The 17,901-nt window shown below is 36.4% G+C and overlaps 1 non-coding gene across 1 annotated transcript; it reads right to left on the bottom strand.

Moving 5' to 3' along the window:
* Positions 1-4,930: 4,930 nt before the first annotated feature.
* Positions 4,931-5,037, bottom strand: LOC143675230 (U6 spliceosomal RNA). The gene has a single exon (XR_013171472.1). It is a non-coding gene; the product is annotated as a U6 spliceosomal RNA (small nuclear RNA).
* Positions 5,038-17,901: the final 12,864 nt, after the last annotated feature.

Here is a 17,901-nt window from a genome sequence, read left to right as displayed (position 1 = left end):
TATGAATCAGCAATGACCCCCAGACCCATATGGAAGCAAGTGTTTCCCCTCCAGGTTAAGTACCGAATAATTGACAGGAGGACAGCACTAAGGTTGACAGGTGCCAATTGAACCCACAGACATCTTAAAAAAAGGAATAAGCACTTCAGATGCCTCTCCTCCAGCCTTATTTGCCAAGTTGACAATTTAATTACTCAGCTATCAGGAGATAACTTGGTAGCAGTAACACATGTAACTGTTTAATTATCAGGGGTTCCAGTAGTCGCTGTGTAATTATCAAGTAGTTTTCATGAAACAACATGTGTTTGCCTGTAAATATACAATTAAGTGGTGTTGCCACTGTTAACTGTGAAACAAAACCAGCATCTGGCATTTAAGGTACTGGCTGTGGGTCCTTGCAATTAAACTTTTTAAAAACAGAACTAACTTCCCAAAAGGTGCCAAGTCACAAGAAATCCCAGAAGCACATCTGATATCACGATTACTTCTATTGTTTTTGCTTGCACTGACACTTTCCTATTTTCCTATCATACTTTAAAAAATCCTATCTATTCTTTAAGGTTGAGCTTATATGCCTTCTCTTTTTCTGGGCATTTAAAAAGTTTTTTTGCAAATTACAAAGTCTGCTTCATTAAACTCCTTAAACCACTTTGAACCTTTTATTATTTTTACCACATTCTACCCTATGGGAATTTGGGGAGCACCATCCACCCACCATCAACCATCTCCCCATTCATCCATCCACCCACCCATCCATCCATCTACCAGCCCACAAATATTTATGGGGTACATAGTGTTTATCAGGCCCTTTGAGAGGTGGTGGGAATACAGTTATTAACAAAATAGATATGGCCTTTGTCTTCAGAAAGTTAACAGAACGGTATGAAAAATTTTTTTATTATATGGTATAACATATATACAAAGCAAAGAAATTTAAAAAAGCAACAGTTTTCAAAGCACTCTTCAACAAGTGGTTACAGGACAGATCCCAGAGTTTGTCATGGGCTACCGAATGATCCTCTCAGATTTTTTCTTCTAGCTGCTCCAGAATACAGGAAGCTGAAGGGCTTAAATACTTTTTTATCATCATAATTGACTTTTTTCCTTCGTTTTTTGTGAAAGATTACATATATACAAAAAAGCTATAAATTTCAAAGCACAGCACTGCAATTAGTTGTAGAACATATTTCAGATTTTGACATAGGTTACAATTTCACAATTTTAGGTTTTTACTTCTAGCTGCTCTACAATATTAGAGGCTAAAAGATATCAATTTAATGATTCAGCAGTTATATTCATTTGTGAAGTCCTATCTTCTATATATACTTCCACCTTTGATCTTTCCATACCTGTAGGGTTGTTTGGGCTATGGCAATTCTAAATTTTTTATATTGGAAGGGTCTGTCACTAACATGGGGTGGGGAGATGGAACTGTGATGTTCTGGAGAGGCCCAGCTGGGTTTCAGAACTTATCTGGACCAGGGACCCATCTGGAGTTTGTAAGTTTCTGGAAAGTTACTTTAGTGCCTGGAACCCTTGTGGAATCTTATATATTGCCCTGAGTATTCTTGAGGATTGGTTGGGATGGTCCTGGCTGGGGGTTGACAGGTTATGATAGGTAGCAAGGCTTGCCTGAAGCTTGTGTAAGAGCAACCTCCAGAGTAGCCTCTCTATTTGACCTATTTGAACTATCTATTTGAACTCTCTCTGCCACTGATACTTTATTAATTACAGTTCTTTACCCCATTTTAGTCAGGATATAATTGTTGATCCCATGGTGCCAGGTCTGGATTCATCCCTGGGAGTCATCTTCCACATCACCAGGGAGACTTTCACCCCTAGATATCATGTCCCATGTAGCTAAAGAGCAACAATTTCGTTTGCACAGTTGGGCTTAGAGAGACTGAGGCCACATGTGAGCAACAACAGAGGTCCTCTAGAAGTAACTCTTAGACGTGCCTATAGCTAGTCTAAGCTTCTCTGCTACCTACATAAACTTCACAAGAGTAAGCCTCACGATTGAGGGCATGGCCTATTGATTTGGATATCCCTAAAGTTTGACACAGTATCAGGGGATTCCCTGATGGTAAGGTTTAATAGTTCCATAGTCTTTCTCCCCTCCCTCAGGGGACTTTGCCAATACTTTTTGATTATGTGCTTAATATACTCTAGGATGCTTCCAGGCATTACAAAAATCAATAGAGGATTAAAGGACCTCTTTCTTATTCTGTGCTTCCTGTGTTTCAATTGTTCAAATGAGCTATACAGATAGGTTGAATTAGATTATGCACTACAGAAAATTTTAGTTCCAGATCAAATAAATTTTTCTTTCATTGGTCTCAAAGAGTATGTGTGGTTCTAAAATATATACACTGTATGCCTTACCCCTGTGCTCTGAATTGCTTTAACCCCAACCTGTTCAGCTTCATTCTTACCTCTAAATATCAGGTTGCATATATAAAACAGCATCTCAAAATCCAGAAATAATAATCACCACTCTGGACTTAATGTGTCTGTTCTAAAAGCTTACAGTCTAGGCTCCTGTTTTCTTATAAGCATTTTCTAAAGGTGACCATACTATTGTTGTTTTCTTCTTTCTGGCTTATTGTGTCTCACCAAATGTCTCATATGTTCATTCACATCATTGCATGCCTCACGACTTTGTTCCTTTTTGTAGCAGCACAACCTTCATTCATAAGTATAGACCATCATTCACCAATCTACTTCTCCGTCAGTGCATCCTTCAGCCACCTGCATTCATTGGGCATCATGTAGAGGGCCCAAAGTTCACGGTCCATCAACATTCTCAATTTTAAATAATTTTGTTGTTCCCAAGAGACAGAAAATCGATAAACACACCCTCACCAAATAGGAAATCTAAACCTTCTCTTAACTCTTGTACCTTACCCCATTATTTACCTCTGCTGTTTCTGTGGTGGTGCTGATGGTTTCCTTCTGAACATAGCTCATAGCATGCAATAGCAGTTTTCCCCCTTTACCTGGATTTAAACACTCTTTATACAAGAATCATATCTTTGAAGTAATTCTTATGAGAGCTCATTCATATTTCTAGTGTAAATCAGTGAGATACGTAGGTCTATACAACCCCTTTCAATCTTGTTCATCTTCAAAATGGTAATATTACTTCTAGACCCACTAAAGAATCACCTTTGCTCCTATCTATTCCCTCACATTGGAATTCAACCTCATTAGCTAATGGTTCACCCATCTCTAGCTTCTGTTTATCTCTAAGTCCCCTATATTCTGAATTATAAGCCTCTGATTATGCCTTTATGCTGGTCATAAAAGTGGAATCATACAGTATCTATCCTTTTGTGTCTGGCTAATTTTCCTCAGCATTACATCCTCAAGGCTCATCCATCTCATCATGTGCTTTAGGACGTCATTTTGTCTTACTGCTGCATAATATTTTATGATATATACATCACATTTTGTTGGTCCACTCATCTGTTGATGGGCATTTGGTTTATTCACATCTTTTGATGATTATGAATAATGCTGCTATGAACATTGGTGTGCAAATGTCTGCTTATATCATTGCTTTCATCTCTTCTGGGTATATAGCAAGTAGTGCTATTGCTAGGTCATAGGGCAACTCGATATTTAGTTTCCTAAGGAACTGCCAAACAGTCTTCCATAGTGGCTGCAACATTATACATTGCCACCAGCAGTGCGTAAGTGTCCCAGTTTCTCCACATCCTCTCCATCATTTATAGTTTCCTGTTTGTTTAATAGCAGCCATTCTTATAGGTATGAGGTGGTATCTCATTGTAGTCTTAATCTGCGTTTCCCTTATCACCAGTGAAAATGAGGATCTCTTCATGCGCTTTTGAGCCATCAGTATTTACTCATCAGAAAAATGTCTCCTCATATCTTTAGCTCATTTTATAATTGGGTTGCTTGTTCTTTTGTTGTTGAGTTGTATGATTTCTTTCTATATACAAGAAAACAAACCTTTGTCTGATATGTGATTTCCAAATATTTTCTTCCATTGAGTTGGCTGCCTCTTCACCTTTTTGTCAAAGGCTTTTGTGGTGCAGAAGCACTTAATTTTGAAGAGTCCCCATTTATCTATTTTTTTCCTTTATTGCTTGTGCTTTGAGTATAAAATTTAGGAAGCTACCTCCTGTTACTAGGTCTTGAACATGTTTCCCTACCTTTTCTTCTAGATGCTTTATGGTGCTAGTTCTTATATTTAGGTGTTTGGTATCCAGTATTTCCATGCCCAATTATTGAAAAGGTTATTTTGTCCCAGTTCAGAGGATTTGGGGGCCTTGTCAAAAATCAATTGATCATAGATTTGGTGGTCTATTCCTGCACTCTCAATTCAATTCCATTGGTCAATGCTCCTGTCTTTGTGCCAGTACCATGCTGGCACATGCGGTGCCGCTGTGGCTTTTTTGACCACTGTGGCTTTATAGTAGGTTTTAAAGTCAGGGAGTGTCAGTCCTCCCACTTCATTCTTCTTTTTAAAGATGCTTTTAGCTATTTGGGGTCTTTCCCTTCCAGATGAATTTGGTAATTAGCTTTTCCAAATCTTCAAAGTAAGTTGTTGGAATTTTGATTGGTACTGTGTTGAATCTGTAGATCAATTTGGGAAGAATTGACATCTTAACTATATTGAACCTTCCTATCCATGAGCATCCTCTCTCTTTTTCTTTGTCAGTCTTGCTAGTGGCCCATCAATTTTATTAGTTTTCTCAAAGAACCAACTTTTGGTTTTATTGATTCTATCTATTGTTCTTTTGTTCTCGCATTCATTTATCTCTGCTTTAATATTTCTTATTTCTTTTCTTCTGTTTGCTTGGGGGTTAGTTTGCTGTTCTTTCTCAAGTTCCTCCAGATTTGGTGTTAAGTCCTTGATTTTTGTTCTTTCTTTCTTTTTTTTTTTTTGGTTTTTCTTCTTTTTTTTAATATGGAATGCTTCACAAATTTGCATGCCATCCTTGTGCAGGGACCATTCTAATCTTCTCTGTATTGTTCCAATTTTAGTATATGTGCTGCCTAAGTGAGCAATCTTCCTTGTTTTTTAGTATAGACATTTAGGACAATAAATTTCCCTCTCAGCACAGCCTTTGCCACATTTCCAAGTTCTGACAAATTGTATTCACATTTTCATTCATCCCCAGATAACTACTGATTTCTCTAGAACTTTCTTCTTGACCTACTTGTTGTTTAAATGTGTTATTTCATCTCCATATATTTACAAATGTTCTCATTCTTTGGTGGTTATTGAGATCCAGCTTCATTCCATTGTGATCAGAGAATGCGTTTTGAATAATTTCAATGTTTTTACATTTATAAAGACCTGTTTTGTGCTCCAACATATTATCTATCCTAGAGAATGTTCCATGAGCACTAGAGAAAAATGTATGACCTTGTGCTTTGGGGGTGCAATGATCTATTCATGGCTGTTAGGTCTAATTCATTTATCAAGTTATTTAATGTCTCTATTTCCTTGTTAATCTTCTGTCTCGTTGTTCTATCTATAGAGGAGAGTGGCGTGTTGAAGTCTCCTACTATTATTGTTGAAACATGTATAGCTCCCCTCAGTTTTGCCAATGTTTGTCTCATGTACTTTGGAGCTCCTTGATTGGAGCATTAACATTTATGATTGTTTTAAATTCTTGGTGAATTGACCCTTTAATTAGTAAAGGACACATAGTGTCCTTCTTTGTCTCTTATGCTGTCTTTACATTTTAAGTCTATTTTCTCCAGTATTAGTATAGTTACTCTTGCTTTCCTTTGGTTACAATTTGCATGGAAAATCTTTTTACATCCTTTCACTTTCAAACTATTTGTATCCTTGTCCTTAAAATGAGTCTCTTGCAAGCAGCATTTAGCTGAATTATATTTCTTAATCCATTCTGCCAATCTGTGTCTTTTAATTGGTAAGTTTAGTCTGTTAACATTCAAAGTTATTACTGAAAAGGTGTTTCTTGATTCCACCATCTTATCTTTTATATTTTATTTGTCAGATCTATATATTCTTTTCCCTCTTTCTCTTTGTATTATTTAAATTACCCTTAGTGGTACTCTTCAGTTCTGTGCCATCCTCCAGACCTCCCTCTCCTGTCTTTTTTTTTTTCAGCCAGCAGAACTTCTTTTAGTATTTCTTGTAGGAGAAGTCTCTTGCTGACAAATTCTTTCATGACTTCTTTGTCTGTGAAAACTTTAATCTCTCCCTCAACTTTGAAGGATAATTTGGCTGGGTAGAGAATTCTTGGCTGGAAGTCTTTCTCTTTCAGGATCTTGAATATATCATACCACTGCCTTCTCACCTCCAGGGTGCTAATTGAGTAGTCTGAACTCAGTTTTATTTTATTTCCCTTGTGTGTAGTAGATTATTTTTCTCTTGCCTTTTTCAGGATTTTCTGGTTCTCTTCAACATTTGACAGACTGCTTAATATGTGCCGTGGGGTAGGCCTATTTGGGTTTATTCTGTTTGGAGTTCTTTGGGCTTCTTTGACTTGTATATTTATGTCCTTTATCAGGGTTGGCAAGTTTTCTCCCACTGTATCTTCAACTACTCTTCCTAGCCCTTTACACCTCTCTTCTCCTTCTGGGACACCAATGAATCTTATATTTGTATGCTTTGTTTTGTCTATCATTTCCCTGAGTTCTCATTCAGTTTTTTCCATCTTTTTTGCCATTTACTGTTTTGAGTCTTCAAACTCAATTATGCAGCACAGCCCTCAGCCTCACTTCCCAGCTCTGAGAAAGTGCCAACTTTTGAAGGTCACAGCTGCCACTAACCCATGAAGGCATAATACCTAAGGCTGCCACAGCTCTACACATGTGCACAAAGGGCCCCATGCCTTAGACCAGCACACCCAGGGTTACACCCCACAAGACCAGGCACCTACACAGCTACATCCTCCCTGGCCCTGGACACCCACGTTCACAAGCATCAGCATGACATCCCCACTCTGCACCTATACCTGCCCTGAAACAAATCACCATACTGAGTGCTTCACCCGGTACCCTGCTTCATGCTGTGCAACCAAGTCTATATCACTTGTTCTTTCTTCTTTCTCTTCAAATCTGGTGTTATATGCCTCTAGTATGTTTTTTATTTGGTCAATGGGGTCTTTAATCTCTGTGATTTCTGCTATTTTTGTATTTATTCTTTCAAATTCCTCTTTGTGCTCTTCTACTGTCTTCTTGATCTCCTTTATGTCACTTGCTATCCCACTTCTTTTTTTAAGTGGAGTTGTATGAATATCTTTGATTAGTTGTTCCTATGTCTGTGTCTCCTCTGGTGTTTTAATTTGGTCATTAGGCAGGGCTATACCTGTCTGCATTGTGATATGTTTAATGATCTTCTGCTGTCTTCATGGCATGTAAATTTCTTGATTGATTTACTTTGGGAATTGATTTCTTTCAGTAGTCTAAAACCCTGTGTTTGTGGGATGGTTGTACAGCAGGGACACTCAGTTCAGTGATTTTTCAGGGCAGCCAATATGATTGAAGGATAGTTAGGAAGGTACAAGAATAGTAGGTGAGATCAGAGTAGTAAATGGGGTTGGTGGTATTGGACCCTGTAAGTCTTCATATGCCACTGAAGACCTTTGGGTCAAATGAACTAAGGTTGGCAGTGAGTAGAAAAGCAAAGTGGTTTGCTTTTAGTTTAAGAGATTATCTTGGTTAAGTTTAGATCATAGGGAAGATGAGAGGAAACAAGGAGTTAAGTTAGAAAACTATAGCAATCATGGACTTTGAATTAGAAATCATTTAAGAAACCTTAATTATAAAAAATTTGGTACACATTTTATAGAGAAGTAAAAAAGTAAAAAGAATACAGGTCTTCATGTATCTGTTACTCAGTTTCAGTATTAATATCACACAACCAGCTTTTGATTCATCTATACACTTAATCATTACCAGCTCCCACCCTTTTCTGGGTTTCTTAAAAAAAAAAATCTGAAGTATACACTTTTATCTCTAAATAAGTACACCTTTCTAAGTTAAAAAAAAAAACAGTGAAGAACTCTCAACAGAAAATCATACAGAATTTCTGAAGATTCAAATAAAAGATGTCTGGACATAGACTATTATACCTGAGGAAGTGTTTACATAATATATACACAAAGTTTATATTTTCATATGTAAAGAATTTGTAGACATGGATAAGAAAAGAAAACACATTAATACCTCAGCAGATACATGGGCAAAGTAGATAAAGAACTCTTTTAGAAAAAATTGTAACCCATGTCAAACTCTGAAATATGTTCTACCATTAATTGTGGTGCTGTGCTTTAAGATTTATTGCTTTTTTGTATATATGTTATTTTTCACAAAAAAAGAAAGAAAAAAGTCAATTGTAATGATAAAAAATATTTAAACCTTCTAGCATCCTATATTCTGGAGCAGCTAGAAGAAAAAATCTGAGAGGATCGTATGGTAGCCCATGACAAATTCTGGGATCTGTCCTGTAACTACTTATTGAAGAGAACTTTGAAAAGTATTGCTTTATTATTTCTTTGCTTTGTATATATGTTATACTATACAATAAAAAAGTTAAAAAAAAAAAAAAGAAAGCAAATGATAGCAATATACTGAAAGCACTGTGGAAACCTAAACATGTTAATGTATACCTTAAGGGAGATAAACGTTTTTCAGGAGTATTAGGCTGACCAATGTAAAATAAATGAATAAATAAATAAATAAATAAATAAATAACACTTTAACTAAAATGTTGACTGTACTCATTGCTTAGCTCTCTGTGCAAATGTCTCTTCTCAGGAATTCTTGACTGTGTAAATTTTCCTACTCCTCCAACTGATCAGAACCTCTCCTTCGTATCATGTTCCAAAATTAATATTAATACGTGATGAGAATCTTTGACCTAATCTGCATAAGGCAGATGTTTGCTTGACTCATCCTTATGTCCCCAATGCTTGCACAGTAGCTTGATAACTATTAATAAATATTTACTAAATGAATTAATAAAAGATGACACAAGACACAGTATCTGTATAATGAAAGTGGGTATTTATGACAAATAAAAACTGTGTTATTCAAACCATTTTTTATTAAGCGCTTGCTATATTCCAAGAAATAAAATGGTAAATATAATCAAGTGGTCATATTGTCTTATTTATGGTAGGCACTCAAATAATTGTGAAATGAATTAATGAATATATGGTGTATAGTATGAATGAGGAGTTGTGCAAATGAAATTACAATGTAATCGTAGAAAATAAAAACATAGGTATGGCAGAACAAATAACCTAAATAAGTATCTGTTCACTTATACCCCAGAGGTGGCCTAGTTGATGTTAAAATTACCTTAACAAAAAGAAAGAATTTATTATTTTTAAATTTTCAACTAGATGAGCTATTGCCAATTCTATTTGAAGTGTTAGACTGAAACCTGGGTATCCATAAGAAACTAAAGCTTATCATAGCCCAACCATTTTATGTGCCTTCACCCTTATTTCCATGCTTTTCCTTGGCACAATCTCCTTTTACAGCATCTTAGAACTGAAAACAGTGGAAGTTTCATGATTTTATGGCCAGTTTATTTTTAAAGAGTACATGAGTAGATCCTCAATTTGATAAGCCTTAAATTGTGGATTCAATAACCCATATTTTAGGACATTCTGATTGCTGAGGGCTCATAAGCTAAAACACCTATCTGAATAAAATCAGCATCTTAGGATGGAGATGATGCCTCTCTCAAGAAAAGGCTAGTTTTAAATTTAGAGGCTTTTACTTCAAATTCTGCCCTTCACCTAAAGTTACAAAAATGAGGTCTTGGCCAATAACAATAACTGGATTATTCCCCTTTTTAAAAGTTCCAATTCCAAATAATTTTGGTTGATTTTAAGGATTAATACATTTACTCTGTTGAGATCAAAGTGGACTGAACTGAAGGTGCTGAGGATAAACTTTAATCCAACTCTTTTGAAGCTCTTATTTTGGAATATCATACATTATGCTAAAAATGGGGCAGTTGACTAGCTAAATAATTAGCAATTGCATTGATTTATACTTTATTTTGAATCTTTATTTGAGTTAGATTAGGTTTGACAATGTACACTTCAACCATAACATAACATCAGCAAATATGAATTACATACATGCCAAACAAAACAGAAAAACATAAAAATATTCATAAACTACATACTGTATCAATTTTACAACACTCAAGTTTCTAGCTATCCCCACCAAAGCAGGTCTATCAAGATTTGTCGTTTTCTTTGAAATTGTGTTTTGATTGCTGAGAAGTACCATAAAATAGTTGTTAAGAACATGGGCTTTTAGATAAAATTGTCTGAATACAAATTCTACCTTTGCACTTTATTTCTGATTTTAGAGGTAAGTTGCTTAACCACCATTTATCTCTGTGTCTTTGGGCAACTCACTTCCTTTTCTGCACCCCAAGTTTTCTCATATGAAAGCTGATGATAATATCAGAAACTATCTTGAAGCCTTTTTTCTAAGGATAACAGGAAATTAATATATGTATAGTTCAGGAAGAGTACCTGGAACAATAGGCAACATACACAACAATTCTTAAAATGTTTTAACTTTATTTATTCAGTTTTTCACTGAATATTTGTATAACTACGGACATATTTTAATCTCTTTGAGTTCTATGTTACTTAACTTCAAAATAATAATAATAGATAGGTTTGCCACAGTGTTTTGTAAAGATTAAAAGAGATAATCAGGAGAAAATCGATTTGCCAACTACAAAGCACATGGGTGTGTACATATCAAACATTCAAGAATATTTATCATATGAATGATGGAAAGTGTTAAATGGAACAATTAATTTTGATGCCATGCCAAACCGTTTTAAGTGATTCATTTCACAGAAGTTGTTGAGTATCTTCTAGCTACCAGGTATGAAATTAGTTCCTAGGGGATGCTGTGATAAGCAAGAGAGTTTTTGTTCTCATGAAGATTTCTAATCTGATGCAAGAGAGACATTAATCAAATAAGCAAACAGTCCATTATAGTTGTGATAAAACAAACCCTAAAAATGTGGAGTGTGTGACTACCAGATTCAGCAGGTACATTTCTCTCATTTTACTGATGAAGAAAGAACCAGAGAGATGGGATTGGGTCAAAATCAAGGTCATAGATTTCATTTTTTTTACATTGAACTCCACATTAGATGGAGGCTACTTATTGTTCCTTATAGAACAGAGTTAAATTGTGATTTTCAGGTCAAAATGTGGTGCTTAATGACAGTTCAAGTTTGGAAAACAGGGCAGTGCTGCAATGGCTCCATGACAGAATTCTCACCTGCCATGCTGGAGACCTGGGTTCAATTCCTGGAGCCTGCCCAGGCTAAACATAAAAGGTGGAAAACAAAACTGCTTCAAATAAAAATAGTCATTGTTTCCAACTGTTGACTACTTTCTACATACTGAACACTTTCTCTCCCTTATTTGATTCATCAGCCACCTGTGAGGTAAATATTATTGTAAACTGCAGCTCAAGGAGGTTAAACAACTTGCTTTGAGATTGCATGGCCAAAATAAAGAAAACAAGCACCAAGTCTGCTCAATTATAAAATTTTTGCTCTTTTTTTAACACAGCAAGCTACTTCTACTTAGGAATAATCTGGACTCAAGTCTTAGTCTCAGAGAGTGCAATCCTGCAGGTATTCAAGTTTCAGAATCAGCTTCTGAATTTCTGTCTGATGAAGATTGTGTATAATTAAATACTTGTCTCTTATTGCTTTTGTTGCCTCGTGTGAAACAGATGCTTTATATTTGGGGTAAAGAGAAAACTAAAATAAACAAAAGGATTTTGAAACCAGAGGGTATGGCAGAGGAATTGGGAAGGGTATACAGGATCTTTTTGGTATTTTAAATCCCTTCATTTTTTCTAGTCAGCTCCAAATTAATAGACAGTGGAAACTATACTTGAAGGAACTCCTCAGTACAATAATTATTAATGAACAATATCCTCTTGAGGAGGTCATTCTTTTCTAATTTTCAGAGACATTATTTCTAGAAGGATACCCCAATAAAATAGGAAAAGGGTTGTGTTGGTTACTTAGCTTTGAAACTATTTGATTCCCTTGATTCTGAAGTAAACCACAATTCAACTATGTAGGAGAGGCAGATAAAATTTAAAAACATTTTTAGTCATAGACAAAGCACTATATAGGACTTTATATGCATATTTTCTTGCCTCTTTTCTAAATAACCCATTATACCCCCATTTTACAGATGAGTGAATGGAAACATAGAAAAGATAAGTGAATTGTCCAAACCTCCTGCCATTCAGGTCATGAGAACTGGAGCTTGCAATTGTACCAAGATCAGGGTGACTAAATCTAACCTTTATTCCATGGGGCTCTTTTCAGTGAATACTTGGTGTATGGGAAGGAAATAAGAAAGGAGGGAAGGAAAGAAGATAGGGAGGGAGGGAGGTAGGAAGAGAAGGAAGGAGGAAAAGGAAGGAGGGAATAAATATGACACACTGATAGGTTGTGTTTTATTTGTCCTTAGGCCTATGGTTTCCTTCTTGTTCCATATCTCATATTCATCAGCTGTTCCACTAAAAAAGAGAGATGTAAAATGTTCCTAGAATGTTTGACTTATTCAGTGACTTCATCATTAAAAGGACACTGGGGAGTGAGGTAAGAGTGGAGTTCTCTAAGATCCATTACCATGTGCAAACTGCTCTCTCCCGCATCTCTCTCTTGAAATATCACCACTCATTCAGTTTTATGCTATCACAGTAGCAATAAAGAAGGTCTCTGAAAAATATATGGAAAATACATCATTCTTTACTAGGAAAGAAGACTTTCAAATAAAAGCCAAAGGGAAGACTTAAGGCTGAAATTAAATAATTAAATGCTTCCACAATTATGCATGATGGTTATTGTGTATTATAGTAATAAGTCATATATGACAGATCGTTTACAATAAGAAAATAATTACTATTATGTGTACTATCAATTCCTGTATTCCTGGAGTCAACTGGGGAAATAAGTGGTCCTGGGGCGGGAGAGAGGCTGAGGCAAGGGAGAACAAGAAGATGTTTCTCTCTACTTTGTTTGCTGCTGTTAGGAGGAGTTAATTATGCTGTTCTCATCTGTCTCCTAATAGGTCTTTCTGCTCTACCAAAAGCTGAATCCAGGTCCCCAGTGCATATTCTGTCTCATATTATAGGAAGAGTCAAAGAAAATCCACACGAGATGCTGAAACTGAAAGGCTCCATTCAGTGCCTGAAAGGAATTTCCTGTTTCAATGTAGTCTAGTGGTTCTCAAACTTTAGCACGCATCAGAATCACTGGAGGACTTATTAAAGCACAGGCCGATTGGCCTAAGCCCCAAAATTTCTGCTTCAGAAAATCTAGGGTGGAGTCGAAGACTTTATCTATCTAATGAGTTCTCACATGGTACTTATGCTCGTGGTCTGAGACCACACTCTGAAAACTACTGATTTAGAGGTTTACTGGGATCATACGCTTTAATGTCAGCAGACTCAGTTTCCCATCCCAGCTCTTCTCTTGCTTGATCCTGGGAAAATCACATCACCCTATTCAAACCTCAGTCTCCTCAGCAATAAAATGGGCCCAATTCACAGCATTATTGTGTGGATACTATATGACGATGCATGCAAATTTCTTATTCCAATGTTCTGATTGAACAAGCATTTTGTAAATGTGAGCTAATTTTTAATAGTATTTTGTTCCCTTCCTACTTATAACTATTTTAAGAAGCTAGTAGCTGGGGAAAAAAAGACAAATACTAGGAAGCACAACAGTTCCATAACAGATAAAATTTCTATTTAGTTCACAGCAAGTAATCTGATTACATTGCACATTGTTGCTATACAGGCTGCATAACAATCATCTGGGGGAATTGCTAAAACGATGTATTATAAATCCTACTCCCCCAAATTCTGATTGGCCTAAGCCCCAAAATTTCTGCTTCAGAAAATTGCTAATATTAGGTCAGGGTAGAAGCTTTGGAAACCATATTTTTTAAAAAGCTCTCCAGACTCTCCTGCTGTGTTTCCATGTGTGAAAACCACTGGTGCCAGCTATCAGATTGCTTTTCTGACATCCAGCTTCTGAGGAAGCGTTCTCAGCTTTGGTTGAACATTAGCATCATCTGGAGAGTTTTCAAAAATCATGATGGTCAGGCTTTATCCCAGGTCAATTGCATGAGTATCTCTGTGGTTTGGATCCTGCTACCAGTGACTTGTTTTTAAAGTTCCCTGTTAGTTACTATTCACAGCCACATTTGAGAATCTCTGTTATAAGGGATGGAGAGTTGGATGAAGATAAGTTTACAAGAAGCAATTTTGAAATACTGAGCACTATGGTATTAGGCAAGACCTGATCTTGGTGATTAAGTATAATCATTGGAAGGGATTGTAAGGATACTAAAAGTCCTTGTGAATACTTTAGGTATTAGGAGATGGTAGAAAGAATAACTCCTAAATTAAATTTTGCCTACCTAAATTTTTCTTGGGGCAGCCACTGCCTTCTCTGTATCTCAAATGAGATGCTGCTTCGTGTTTGATAGTCATGCACTCCTCACTACAAAATGGGAGCAAGCATTTTGGTTTTGCCTGTAATGGGCTAGGCACTATGCTAAGTGATATCTAGTGATATCTAGTGATATCATTAGAACCGCAAATCATCAGTGTGAAGTAAATATTATTTTCCCCACTTTACAGATGAAACAACATGATAGGAAATAGCAGTAGCTTGCCCATAGTTGCACAAGTTATGTTTCATGATTATAACCAGTCCCTACATGTGCAATTCACAGTGACAACTTTGTCAAAATAGCGTCAATTTTTATTCCTGAAATACCTCTTAAATATTTGCAAACTGTTTTCCAACGTGTCAACAGAAGAGATGAGAGGACTTATTCTTGACCATAGGCAGGAAATGGAGTCTGTTGTCTTTCCCCGGGAAAGGATTAAGAAGCATCAGCATAAATATCCATTTGTAGCTCTGTTCACCACGTGCCTGGGAGAGAAAGAGTTCTGAAAACAACACAGTTTTTATTAAATGGATATGCTTACTTTCTTATATATTTGATTGCCTTCAGAGTTTTCCATCATCTCCTAACCATTTACAACATTGGACATAAAAATTTATAAAAAATATTGAACAATAAAAATGCTATGATAAAATAAAGGTGGTAAATCCTTCCAAGTGGTGTTATAGAAAGCATTCCCTTAGAGCCAATATCAGTCCTGGAAAATGGGTCTAAGCCAGGAAATGTAGTCCTAGTTCTGGGATAATACTGAATTGTATTCTTAAAAAATAAGACAAATAGAGATTCCTTGCATATTTGTACTTAGAGAAGAGACACAGAATTCTGTCTGTGAGGAATAAATCAAGGTTCTGGAATGTATAGACCAAACCTCAACATTTCCACATATGTATGTCTTGCATTGATGCTTTATATTCAAAGCTATCTCATGGTAATTTGGTGGAGGGATTTGTGAGGTATTAGATGGAGGTTGAATTAAATGGGCCTCTGCAAATATACTTGGTGTAGACTTACCCACCATAGACAATGTAACTGTTTTAAGAGTGTTTTCAGATTCACCTCACCATCTCTATGGTATTTTCCTTTAATAATGCATCTTGAAAAATAAGATGTTTAGCTAAGGCTGTTAATTCTTTGAAACTCTAATCACTTAAGCTGTCTAGCCTTGTTCAGGGTAATTATTTCTATCTATTATCCATCATACTAAGAAATGACAGCTCAGGGACAAGGAGACTTTTCAAGCAAATACTTTAAGACAGTGTTTTAGTTTGCTGGGACTGGCCAATGTTAATTAAATTATATAAACAATGACTCATGGTATAAATACAGTACAGAGAAGCTTGGAGGGAAAAAAAGACAGTTCAATAACTTTAAAATTATTTATTCTTTCCAAAAGAAAATAAAGGGGCATTTATTCTCTTGGCTTTATGCTTATCTTACTGAAATGCAGGTGTTGTCAAAATACATTGTCTCTGGAAATCTGTCTCACTTCTCAGATTGGCAGTGGAGGAGAATGGATATTTCTTTTTTCTGGATTGGAGATGAATATTTTTGAAGGGAGAAAAGTAAGATCCTTTGGGACCACTGAACCATGAGTCAAAGCCCTGGCCATTTTCAGAGTAGGTAACAAATCCCAGTAGATGGGATGGGGAGAATGTAATTGCTAATATTAGGTAATTGCTGATATTTCTCACATCATTGTTGAATGTAACTGCTTTTATCTCTCTGATTCACTCTTTCCAGGAAAATTCTAGAAGGTCTTGCCATTTTTAAAATTGTTTTGTCATCTTGGCGGGCCGCGGTGGCTCAGCGGGCAAAGTGCTTGCCTGCTATGCCGGAGGACCTCGGTTCGATTCCCGGCCCCAGCCCATGTAACAAAAACGGAGAAACAGAATACAATAAAACAAGAAAATGTTTAAAAATGTTTCCCTTTCTTCCTTCCTTCCTTCCTTCTATCCTTCCTTCCTTCTCTCTGTCTTTCCTTTAAAAAAAAAAAAAAAAAAAAATTGTTTTGTCATCTAATATGGATAGCAATCTCAGAACTAGGCCTATACAAAAATGTGGGACTCTCACCCTCCATCCATTGCCCACTTTTCCTTGAGTGGGAAAATCAGGCTAATCAAGTTCTTAATTTTAATGTTACATCATCAGTTATCAACAACTTGAAATTCAGAATTCTGGAGGGCTGAATTGTCATCTATACAAAGAAGCTTCTGTGTCACCTTTGCTTTCTATCCATTTTTATATGTCCTTTTGCCATGCATATGGAGCCACGAGAAATAACACTCCACCAACATGCAAGTAACTCACCCTTATTGTTTGAGCTGCCCTGCTGATTTAAAGGGCTTAGGTAAAGTAACCTGCAAGCTCCTTGAGGTCAGAGAATATGTCTTATTCATTTTTTTATGGCCCACAGAGCCTATTAGGAGGCTTGGGCTTCCAGGCCTTCGGTGATAATGATATATGTAACAGTGTTACAGCTTGAGCCTAATTGCAATCACCATGGGATTCAACCACATCTAAAGTTGATGAGAAGGGTGCTTGCAAGAGTCTATTGGTTGAAGATCTGATAAACTTGGAAAAGGAAAGAGAAAAATCCAGGACCATAAATTGGGTTCAAGCCTAAGATTGTAGTAGAGGGATGACTGATTATAATTCCATGTCTTTCATTCAGATTTTCCATGGCCCAATCTCTATTAAGTCATGTTTGTATCCTGGATTTTAGAATTCCAATGAAAAAAGGAGTAATATACAGAGAAAACAGATAAAAAACATGGAGGAGCTATAGGCTACTGTGTGAGTAGCAACTTCTACTGTGAGAAAAGATAGTACCAGGGGCAATAGCAATGATGAAAGATAGAGATGGTGATGCACAATTCTGTGTCCTCAGCAATCAGCAGCTTTGACACAGATATCAGTGAGCACAGGCAGCGTGGGGGTACTTTGGTAGGCAGTAGCAGATGGCGGGCTGCAGGCTGGTGCGATCAACATCAAATACCAATCTTGGGCAATGTTCTTCATGACCTGTTTACCATAGCCTTGGCTGACGAAGAACTTTCATGCTAAAACGATCACACTCTTCCTTAAGTAGCACGGTATCAGAAAGGGCAACCATATCCTTTAATTTTTTTTTTTCTGGAGTGAAATTACATAACATAAAATTAGCCATTTTAAAGGATGCAAGTCAGTGGCATTTAGTACATTCACAATGTTGTGCAACCCTCACCTCTATCTAGTTCCAAAACATTTTTGTCACCTCAAAATAAAACCCTGTATCCATTAATCAGCTCCTCCCCCATTTCCCCCTTCCCCGAACACTTGGAGACCAGCAATCTGCTTTCTATCGCTATGGATTTACCTATTCTGAAACTTTCATATAACTGAAGTCATG

Source organism: Tamandua tetradactyla, chromosome 2 (assembly GCF_023851605.1).
Source record: "Tamandua tetradactyla isolate mTamTet1 chromosome 2, mTamTet1.pri, whole genome shotgun sequence".
In the NCBI taxonomy this organism is placed as follows: Eukaryota; Metazoa; Chordata; class Mammalia; order Pilosa; family Myrmecophagidae; genus Tamandua; species Tamandua tetradactyla.
The sequence above is the reverse complement of the archived record's forward strand: the minus strand, read 5'-3'. Positions and strand labels throughout refer to the sequence as shown.